This window comes from Helianthus annuus, chromosome 7 (assembly GCF_002127325.2).
Source record: "Helianthus annuus cultivar XRQ/B chromosome 7, HanXRQr2.0-SUNRISE, whole genome shotgun sequence".
NCBI classification, from domain to species: Eukaryota; Viridiplantae; Streptophyta; class Magnoliopsida; order Asterales; family Asteraceae; genus Helianthus; species Helianthus annuus.
This window is the reverse complement of record NC_035439.2, coordinates 118,406,467-118,417,609: the sequence shown is the minus strand read 5'-3', so window position 1 is coordinate 118,417,609 and position 11,143 is coordinate 118,406,467.

The window sequence follows — 11,143 nt, the reverse complement described above, 5'->3', positions numbered from 1 at the left end:
AAGGCTTAAAGACTTAGAAAAATTGTTATTCCGAATATTGGATTTTTACTCCATATGATGGAGTATTAAATTACGATCACGTAGGAAGAAATGTGACGCTAAACGGATCAAAAATGAGAGAGTTATGTCCGTTTCGGTAAGAATTAATTGGCTGGGAAAAGTGCAGAGCTGACACGGCCGAGTGGACACTTGACACGGCCGGGTGAAGGTTCTGTGAAAAATACATGTTTAGCTGACACGGCCGGGTGGAAACCTGACACGGCCGGGTGAAGGGGCTGAAAAAATATATAATTTCTTGTGTTTAATTCTTTTGTTCAAATGCTTTGATTTCTAATCGTTTGAATGAAATTGTATGATAGGTAACGATGCACTTTAGACCTCGGATGATGATCAAGCCATGTCAAGAACCGAACACACAATCTAATGAAGCTTCCGCTACTTTAATAGTCTTTTTTGTTACCAAACTTATGTAAAACTATAATAACCATCTTTTGGATGTTTTAAACTTTTGTAAATATCGTTTGAAGGTTTTGAACTCTATGTAAACGTCGTTTCATCGATGTTTTGGAAAAACGGCATTTAAGAATGCACTATATATTATATGAAATACTCAATAAATGTAAGGGTCTTACAATGTCAGCTTTAGTTTCTTTGATTGTTGTTGTTACTCTAGAAAGATTGGAAGTTCTGCTCTGGTTCTTTGTGTGGAAATTTTAGAATTTAATATCTGTACCCTGAAAACAAATATGGACATGAAGTTTCTAAGGTTAGGTTACTGCTTTATTTGTTTGTTCAGCACAATCGAATGCCTCATGGAAGAACAAAAGGCTTTTGATACAATCCCAAGAGGCCTAGTAAGCCCAATTCAGTTAAAAACCTAATCCGATAGTTTGATAGACGTGGGCTGAAATAGTGGGATGGTTCATTCAGTTTGTGGGTATTAGAAATAGGGTACTCAGTTTATTAGGAGTTTTCGAGGTTTTTATATAAAATTAGGGTTTTTTATACCTCTATATTCGGAGATCTAATCCTTCTCTTATTGGATTATTCTACCAATTTCATCTATCAATTTCAAGATTCTATCAACTGGTTCCATTACCGGGAAATCGTGGCGCCAAAAACTCAGAGTAACCTAGATCCAAATCCATTATACTCCAACCCTGTGGCTGCTCAATTAGCGGCAATAACATCTTCCATGGAGTCCATGCAGAATGAAGTTGTTGCCCTCAAAACGCAAGGCCAAAAGAAAGATAAATCACGCACCGAGTTCAACAAATTTATGAAGAGTCCTCTTGGGGCAACAACCGACGTTACCGTCCCTACAACAAAATCGAATTTCCTAAATTCAGCAAGGGTGATTCACGGGGGTTGACACTTAAGGCTAAAAAATATTTCCGGTATTTTAACATACCATAAGAGGAGAAGGTGGGCGTGGCCTCCATGCATTTGGAGGGGGATGCATTAGACCTTTATTCCTGGTTATCTTCTGATCAGGAAATTGTATACTGGGAAGACCTTGTTTGCTCTTTAGAGAAAAATTTTGGACTCGTTAGGTTTTAAATCCCAAACGAACACTTGTGTAGCATCCGACAAACCGTTACGGTGCAGGAATATTGCCAAGAATTTGCGAAACGTTTTTCCCGGGTCACGAATTGGCCAAAGCACTGTCTCTTAGGGGTATTTCCAAACGGCTTCAAAGAGGGCCTCAAAGCTGATGTTAGGATTCATAAACCCGGAGTTGTTTACAAGGCTATGAGTATAGCTCTTGAGTTCGAATCCAAAGTTAGTAATATTCCGTTCAAGACAAAACTGACTCCAGCAACTTGTAACACACTGGTACCCGCTGTTTCAGCCCAAAAGCCAACTGAGACTCATATTTCTGAAGCAGAAAAACAGAATCAATACATTTGGGGGGTGCTTCTGATGTGGAGAGAAATACGGACCAGGGCACCGATGCAAGACAAATACTTTCAAACTATTGGAGGCAACATAAGGAATGGAGAAACAAACCAATTGCATAGAGGGGCAACCTGCCGGTTCAGCCATTAAACTTGCCGAAATCAGTCTCCACGCCCTTTTTGGTAAGCCCAATCCAACTACTATGAATTTGCAGGGTATTTTGGCGGATAATGAAATCATAATTCTGATAGATAGTGGATCGACACACAATTTTGTCACACCCTGATTTTCCGGTGGGCTCGGACTTGGGGTTTATGCGTGATGTTGAATAACAGTATCACAATTGGCATGATAAAGTACAAGTATGAAAACTTGAAATCATATTAAATAATGTTTATAATATTATGTTCGGTACAAATATCCCACAACGCAGGATCATAATAAAAAGGACTTTAGACATCGTAGGTCTTTAGCCATGGAGTCACAAATTCCAAAGCTTTATGGCTCAATCGTATCCAACCTGTAACAACCCGCGTTTGGAAAGTCAAAGAACAAGTCAAAGTCAAAATCAAAGGAAGAAAAAATTGCTAGTTGCGATCTGTCACTCCTTGCTTAACTATGGATTGTACTCCTTGACTTGTAACCGAATTCTTTTATTCGTTTGCTTTAGTTGTATTATGTGGAGTATCTATTAATAATCGAGGTTTAATCGATGATTATCGCTTTATCGCTAGTCGCATCGCAATCGCATTCGCAACTCGAATTATGCATTCTGGATATTGTTTTACGTGTGTGTGCTATTTATGTGTTACTTGTGCATGTTTATTTTATGTTTGTGGTGATTAATCAAAAAGCAATCGCAACTCTATCGCAACGCAATCTAATCGCAAACGCTAAACGCAAGTTATTTATGATGATTGTATGTTAGATATAGTGAGTGTCGATTAAGTTATTTGTAACTATTACTATCGTGTCACATACTCGCTTAAACGCATCGCAACGCTCAAAACGCAAAACGAAACGCCGAAACTCAACTCGCCGGAGCCACTCGATCGAATGACCATTCGATCGAATGGTTATCCGAACGGATGACCATCCGATTGGATGGCCATCCGATCGGAGTGACATCCGATCCGCACACTAGCCCCTCTTTCCTCTTTTGGCAACCTATAAATACCCCCTGTCACATGTCACATCAAAACAGTGATGTAACAGCTCTTTCTCATTTGACCAGCGCTCAAGCCCTCTTTTCTCTCTATTTCTCGCGATTCTTGTAAGTTTCTTCCCCAAATCTTGTACTTCTATGATCCACACGCACTTCTTCATCATTTTCACCTTTGAATCTTAACTTTTAACCATGAAATCAGCGGATTTGAGGTGTTTTAGGGTGATGTCATCATGGAGTTCTTATGAACCTCGAGTTTTGGCCTCATTCCACCAAGAACTCAGATCTGAAGGATTTCCACATGATTTAACAATGATTTCGCATAGATCTAAACTTTTCAAGGTTAAAAGGACTGAAAGATACTTTTCCAACTTTCTTTCAACTCTTTTACACTCAATGCACTCAAAACCGATAGAATCGGAGCTCATTCGGGTCTTCTACTCAATTCTTAGTGAGGTGCCGGTTTGAGATCTGATTCCTATCAACGAGACAACCGATTTCGGGTTGAACATGAAACCACCGGTCACGAACAGTTAACTGATCGAATTGGGGTGATTCCCGTTCGATCGGATAACCTGGGTCTGTTGGAGTTTCCGTTGTTTAACACGTTGTCATACCGTCTCGAGCAAACCGCAAAACTTTCAAAACTTAACGAATTTCCAAGTTTGCAAACGACCTGACCGTTGGACGGATCGCTGTCCGATCGGATTGCCATCCGATCGAATGACAATCCGATCAGATTGCATTTGGTTCCAACACTTAAAATTTTTAATAATTTTCAAAGTTCATCAGTTTCTAACGGATTACCATCCGATCGGAAGACCATCCGATCGAATGACAATCCTGTTGTGAACTTGTTCTCCAAAGAAATGTCTCGCCGGACGGATCGCCATCCGATCGAACTGCCGTTCGATCGAATGACCTGAAAGGTAGAGATACTTCCCTAATTTTAAAATGCTACAACGAAAACTTCAAAGCCATCATACACAAATACATCCATCCCAAACGAATGTCAATCCGATCGAATGGCCATCCGATCGGATTACCATTCGTCACTTGGCTCACTTGCATCGTTTTACGCGCCGCTCCTCACTTATGCTATCGTTAACTGTTCAGGCTAATCTTTCAGCGCTCCCTTCAATCCAAGAGAGTATTTATTTACTAAAGATGATCTGTGAGTTTACTTGATCCCTTTTTGCTTTACGCACTTTTGGGTGTTACATACGTTACTTATTCAAATCACATCGATCACACAATGCAAACACTATTTATACGCTGACCGTTATTGCATGTTACGTGTTATTCGATGAATGCTTGTATGTTATGTTTACACAATGATTGTTGCCTGATACCTTAGCAATGATAGTACTATAGTTTGGACTCAGCACCTGTCATGGACATGGGTTGTTAAGGGCTTTACTTCACGTGTCCCGGTGGGGATATGTGTTGTGCATTCTACAACTCGCAGTCACGTCTGTGCATATTTCATTGTCGATAACCTACTAGCCTTCACTTTGCTACATGTTACATGCTGGTTATGCGTAAACGATTTCGAATACTATTATACTATTAAACTTGTATGCTCACCTTTACACTATGTGTATTGACCTCTATTTTAACGTATGTGACAGGTGTTTGAATGCTTAGGATGCTTGCTTGCTATCTTTTTGGAATCAAGCTAGGATGGGTCTAGAAACGAACACTATTTAAATTCTGAGTTGTCGGAACAATTTATTGTCTTTGAGATAATATGTTTGTAATAATTATTTTGCTGGATATGTTTTGGTATGGGACTTAACGTTAAATATTCGGTAATATTAGTTGTTATGGATTTCTCCTGGACAATCTGTTTCGCTCAGTGCCGCGCCCCGATGTTTCCGTCATCGGTTGGGGTGTGACAGATTGGTATCAGAGCCATAACTATAGGGAATTAGGCAAGACTCGACCTAGTCCGGGTCGATGTCTTAGAAACGACCTAGTTTATCGTCTAAGTACCAACATACCGACTTGTGCATACCCTGTAAGGGTTTTGTACAAGCTTACTTGCTATTCTCGCTCGCACTCGCTACACGCTATCACACTGCCTTTCCTAAGGCAGTCGCACCGCACGTTATTTTCGAAAATGAACGAGTGATTAGATCGAGACTAGGTGTGAAAACCGCAAACCCTCTATTGAATCGCTTGTTCGACCCGCATTTTTACTACAAACAAGAGAATTTGCGTTGAATCAGGAGTGAAATCCGTACTTCAACGCAAATCTCTCTCTCAATCTCGTGATTCTATCACACAAATAGGAACGTGGTCGCTAAGTTAGGGGTGAAACCCGAACCTTGATGACTCGTTCCATTCTATATTTTGGTTTTGCAAAACTCTCACCGAAGCCTCGACGGACTCCAACGACTTGAGTCACACTGTAACTGGAAGGATGCGTGCCGTTCGCCCAAAATCGAGGCGAGAGCATAGTCCGGAAGGCCAAAGTGTGTACTCAGGGTCCTTGTGAATAGCCGAATCGCCTTGGGTAGTCGACGTCTATCAAGCCGAAACAATCTATCCCCGTTTTTTATGTGTTTTGATACTGGATTTTGCTGCCGCTAACTCTGATATTTGCTGTTTTTATGCGGATTTTATGCGTTTTATGTGATTTTACCTGTTTATATGTTTCGATTTTTGGTGAGTTATACGCTTTTCGTTGTTCTCTTAATCGACACCCACAACTCGCACGACACATCTATCTCAATACGCTAACAAATCGCTCGCCATGTTACTCGCTGTGTACTCGCTATTCTCGAACGCTCGAACCTTGAATGATAGGTGAATATGTAAGACAAATGTAGGTGAATACGTGTAAAATATAGTGTGTCCTCATGATTACTGTGTTCCATATGCCTTATGTGTTTTTGTGTTCTATGTGCCTATGTGTTAATGTGATTATATGCCTACGTGAATATGTGTTTCTATGAGTGATTGTGTTCCTGAGCTTTAGTAGTAGTGCGTGTGAGATGAGGTTCGATTATATAGTGTCTGAGTCCTATGGCGATGTCTGTTGCAGACAAGGTCGTCATTTGGATCATTTCACTCCCGCTCCGCTCGACGTAGTCATGAAGAGATGCGTATCGCTTCTTTGGTCGCCAAGCAAATTGCGAAAGTTATTCCGCAAATCGTCAGTGAGCTGAATGAAAACGCTAGCAAGTCCTCTGAAGAGTCCAGGACCGATTCGCCCAAAGCTACTTTTAGCTTCAAGCAGTTTAAAGCATGCAGACCCAAAGAATTCACCGGAGAAGATGGACCCACTGCCATGCTCCAATGGTTTGATTCTATCAAAGTCACCCTGCGCCAAAGCGGCTGTCCTTATAATCTCCGGACTGTTAACGCCACCGGCGTTTTCCAGTCCAGGGCTCTGGACTGGTGGACTGTCGAAAGAAACAAGCGTGGAAATGATGCAGCTTATGGGCTAACGTGGGATGAGTTGAAGGACATCATGATGAAAGAGTTCTGCCCTCCCCACGAGCTTCAAAAGTTGGAGGACGAGTTCTGGCACATCAAACAAGAGGGTGGCAACAACGCTGGTTTAACTGCCCGCTTTAAGCAGCTGAGTATAATCTGCCCAGGCCAAGTCACTACCACCGAAATCACCATCAAGAAGTATATCCGTGCTCTACCGGATTGCGTGGCTGATTTCGTTCAAGCTACGAAGACGACAACTATTGAAGAAACCTTCCTGCTCGCTATCGAGATCAACGACAAGCGGGTTAAGGCTGGTTACTTTGATAAAGCCTCTTCACCAAGCTACCGCTGCTCCCACCGCTGAAACTGCCCCCGCACCGCAGTCTTCAAAGTCCTCCCGCCGCAAGAGAAAGAGCAACAACAACAGCAGCAAGAATTGCACTGTCACAACTGCCGCTCCGCTTCAAGCTATTCCCGCTCAACCGCAACCCCAACACCGCCAAGTAGTGGCACCAGTCACCAATGCACCGCTGGCTAAGCGTGCATACACTGGTGCTCACCCGGCTTGCCCTACCTGTACTTATCATCATCCCGTGGGGATTGCTTGCAGATACTGTGTGCACTACAATATGTACGGCCACTTTACTGCTAATTACCGTACTAGTCTACGACAAGCTCCAGCTCTAGCTCAAGGTCAAGCTCCTGCTCAACAAGCTCTACTTCCTGCTCCTCAAGGCCAACAAGCGGCTCCTACACCCGCTATCCACGCTAGAGCTTGCTTTGCGTGTGGTGATCCCAACCACTTCGCAAACATGTGCCCAAACCGAGTGGTGAAGCAAGAGCCACAATAGCAGCCCCAGCAACAACAGCAGCCCCAGCAACAGCAGCAGCCAGCAGCCCGCAGACGTGCTTTTAGTATCAACACCCGCCAGGCTCAAGCAGACAACAATGTGGTTAATGGTACGTTCCTTGTGAATGGTATATATGCTTCGTGTTTATTTGATACTGGAGCCGATAACTATTTTGTATCGTTTGAATTTGAAAAGCTCCTAAATCGTAAGCGCGCCCATCTCCCCTCGACGTTCGATGTCGAAGTTGCCACTGGAAGAACCGTCGCTGTCAATTATGTTCTACGTGATTGTACGCTTGAACTCAACAATCACGTCTTCCCTATCGACCTTATTCTGATGCAGCTCGGTAGTTTTTACATCATAGTAGGCATGGATTTTCTTCGCTAAAATCGTGCTGAAGTCATTTGCTTCGATAAGATGATTTGTTTCTCGCTCGCTAATGGTGATCAACTTTGTGTGTATGGCGAAACTCCTTCAAAAGGTCTCAAACTTATGTTGTGTGTCCAAGCTTGCAAGTATCTTCGCAAGGAATACCAAGCTTTCTTGGCGCACATTGTAGTAGCGGAGAAAAAGGAAGTTAAGGCAATAGACAAGGTGCCTGTGGTTCGTAATTTTCCTCTTGTGTTTCCTGAGGATCTACCTGGTTTACCTCCGAGTCGTGATATCGACTTTCGTATCGACCTCATTCTTGGAGCCAATCCTGTTGCTAGAGCTCCTTATGGACTCGCTCCATCTGAAATGCGCGAACTCTCGAGTCAACTCCAGGAATTACTTGACAAAGGCTTCATTCGCCCTAGCACCTCTCCTTGGGGCGCACCAGTTCTTTTCATTAAAAAGAAGGACGAGTCGTTCAGGATGTTCATCGACTACTGGGAATTGAATAAGCTGACTATCAAGAATCGCTATCCTCTGCCTCGAAACTGCAAGGTTCTACGTGTTTCTCTAAGATCGATCTACACTCAGGCTATCACCAGTTACGCATTCAGGAGGAAGATATACCGAAGACCGCTTTCCGAACTCGATACAGCCACTATGAATTCGTTGTTATGTCCTTTGGGTTAACCAACGCACCCGCGGTTTTCATGGATCTGATGAATCGCGTGTGTAAACCCTTTCTCGACCGTTTCGTCATCATATTCATCGATGATATCCTGATCTATTCCAAGTCCAAAACCGAACACGTGCAGCACCTACGTTTGGTTCTCGAGTTACTCTAATGGAATCGACTCTATGCCAAGTTCTCCAAGTGTGAATTTTGGGTGGAGGAGGTTCAATTCCTCAGTCACATTGTCAATAGTCAAGGTATTCACGTTGACCCCGCGAAGAACGAAGCTGTTAAGAGTTGGGTTACACCTAAGAACCCATCTAAAGTCCGTTCTTTTCTCGGACTAGCGGGCTATTATCGCCGATTTATCGAAGGATTCTCCAAAATCGTTGTGCCTCTTACTTCTCTCACGCATAAGGACAAGCCTTTTGTTTGGGGAACTGAACAAGAGACTGCCTTTCGAACTCTCAAGCATATGCCTGCAATGCTCCCGTTCTCGCTTTACCCGATGGAAACGATGACTTCCTAGTCTATTGCGATGCCTCGAACCTTGGTCTTGGTTGTGTTCTCATGCAACGGGACAAGGTTATCGCTTACACGTCTCGTCAGCTCAAGATCCACGAGAAGAACTATACAACCCACGATCTCGAGCTTGGTGCAGTTGTTTTTGCATTAAAGATTTGGCGACACTACCTTTATGGTACCAAGTGTACGGTCTTCACAGACCATAAGAGACCGCAACATATCTTGAGTCAAAAGGAACTGAATATGCGCCAGCGCCGATGGGTTGAACTTCTTAATGATTATGACTGTGAGATTCGTTATCGTCCTGGCAAAGCAAATGTTGTTGCCGACGCTCTGAGCCGACGAAGCTATTTGCATAGCGCTCGTAATATTCACGCCTAGCACCGTCTCGAAACTATTATCCGTGACGCCCAACATACTTGTTTTACCGAACGCACATTAAAGAAGGAAAGGATTCTTAACGATGGGGCCCAGCTAGAGAATAAATCGAATGGCAAATTCCATTATCTAGACCGAATTTGGATCCCCAAGCATACTAACCTATGACAAATTCTGCTGGACGAAGCCCACAAGTCTCGATATTCTATTCATCCCGGTGCCGATAAAATGTACCAGGACCTTCGCTACAAGTACTGGTGGCCGGGCATGAAGAAAGATATCGCTCTCTATGTTTTGAAGTTCCTGACTTGTTCGAAAGTCAAGGCCGAGCACCAAAGACCCTCTGGCTTGCTCGTACAACCCGAGATCCCGATGTGGAAATAGGAGAGCATAGCCATGGACTTCATAACGAAACTCTCGCGCACGCCATCAGGTCACGACAGCATCTGGGTTGTCATTGATCGTTTGACTAAATTTGCTCATTTTCTGCCGATACGAGAAGACTTTAAGGTAGAAAAATTAGCCCGGATCTACACCAACGAAATCATCTGTCGACACGGAACACCTCGTGACATCATCGCTGACCGCGATGGTCTGTTTACCTCGCGTCTTTGGGAAACGTTTCAATCTGCTCTCGGTACTATGCTTAATCTAAGTACCGCTTTCCATCCCCAAACTGACGGTCAGACTGAAAGAACGATTCGTACTCTTGAAGACATGCTTCGCTCGTGTGTCATAGATTTCGGTGGTAATTGGGACGTGCACTTACCTTTAGTCGAATTCTCGTACAATAACATTTATCATTCTAGCATCCAAATGGCACCATTTGAGGCATTATACGGAAGAAAATGTCGATCGCCTATTGTATGGCACGAGATCGGAGAGACGCAAATAACCGGTCCTGAGTTATTGCAAGAAACGACTGACAAGATCCTCCAAATTCGAGACAATCTGCTGAAAGCTCGGAGTCGTCAGAAAAGTTACGCCGATAGACGCTGCAAGCCCCTTGAATTTGACGTTGGCGATCACGTACTTCTAAAGGTTTCACCTTGGAAGGGTGTGATCAGATTCAGCAAGAAAGGAAAGCTCGCGCCTCGATATGTTGGACCCTTTAAGATTCTGGAAAGGATCGACAAAGTGTCCTACAGACTCGAACTACCTGAGGAACTTAGCAACGTCCACCTGAATTTCCATGTATCGAACCTCAGAAAGTGCCTGGCCGAGCAAGATTTACAAGTGCCACTTGAGGATCTGCAAGTGGACGAAACATTACACTTCATGGAAAAGCCTGTCGAGATCATGGACCCAGAAACCAAGAAGCTCAGGCGCTCACGCATTCCCATTGTGAAGGTTCGCTGGGAAGGGAAATGCGGCGCAGAGTTCACCTGGGAACTCGAAAGTGACATGAAGGCGAAGTACCCGCAGTTTTTTGTTACGACTAAAGCCTAATTTTGGGACGAAATTCCCTAAAGAAGGGGAGGCTGTACGTCTGTAACAACCCGCGTTTGGAAAGTCAAACTCAAAGTCAAAGGAAGAAAAGATTGCTAATTGCGATCTGTCACTCCTTGCTTAACTATGGATTGTACACCTTGACTTGTAACCGAATTCTTTTATTTGTTTGCTTTAGTTGTATTATGTGGAGTATCTATTAATAATCGAGGTTTAATCGATGATTATCACTTTATCGCTAATCGCATTCGCAAATCGAATTATGCGTTCTGGATATTGTTTACGTGTGTGTGCTATTTATGTGTTACTTGTGCCTGTTTATTTTATGTTTGGGGTGATTAATCAAAACGCAATCGTAACTGTATCGCAACACAATCTAATCGCAAA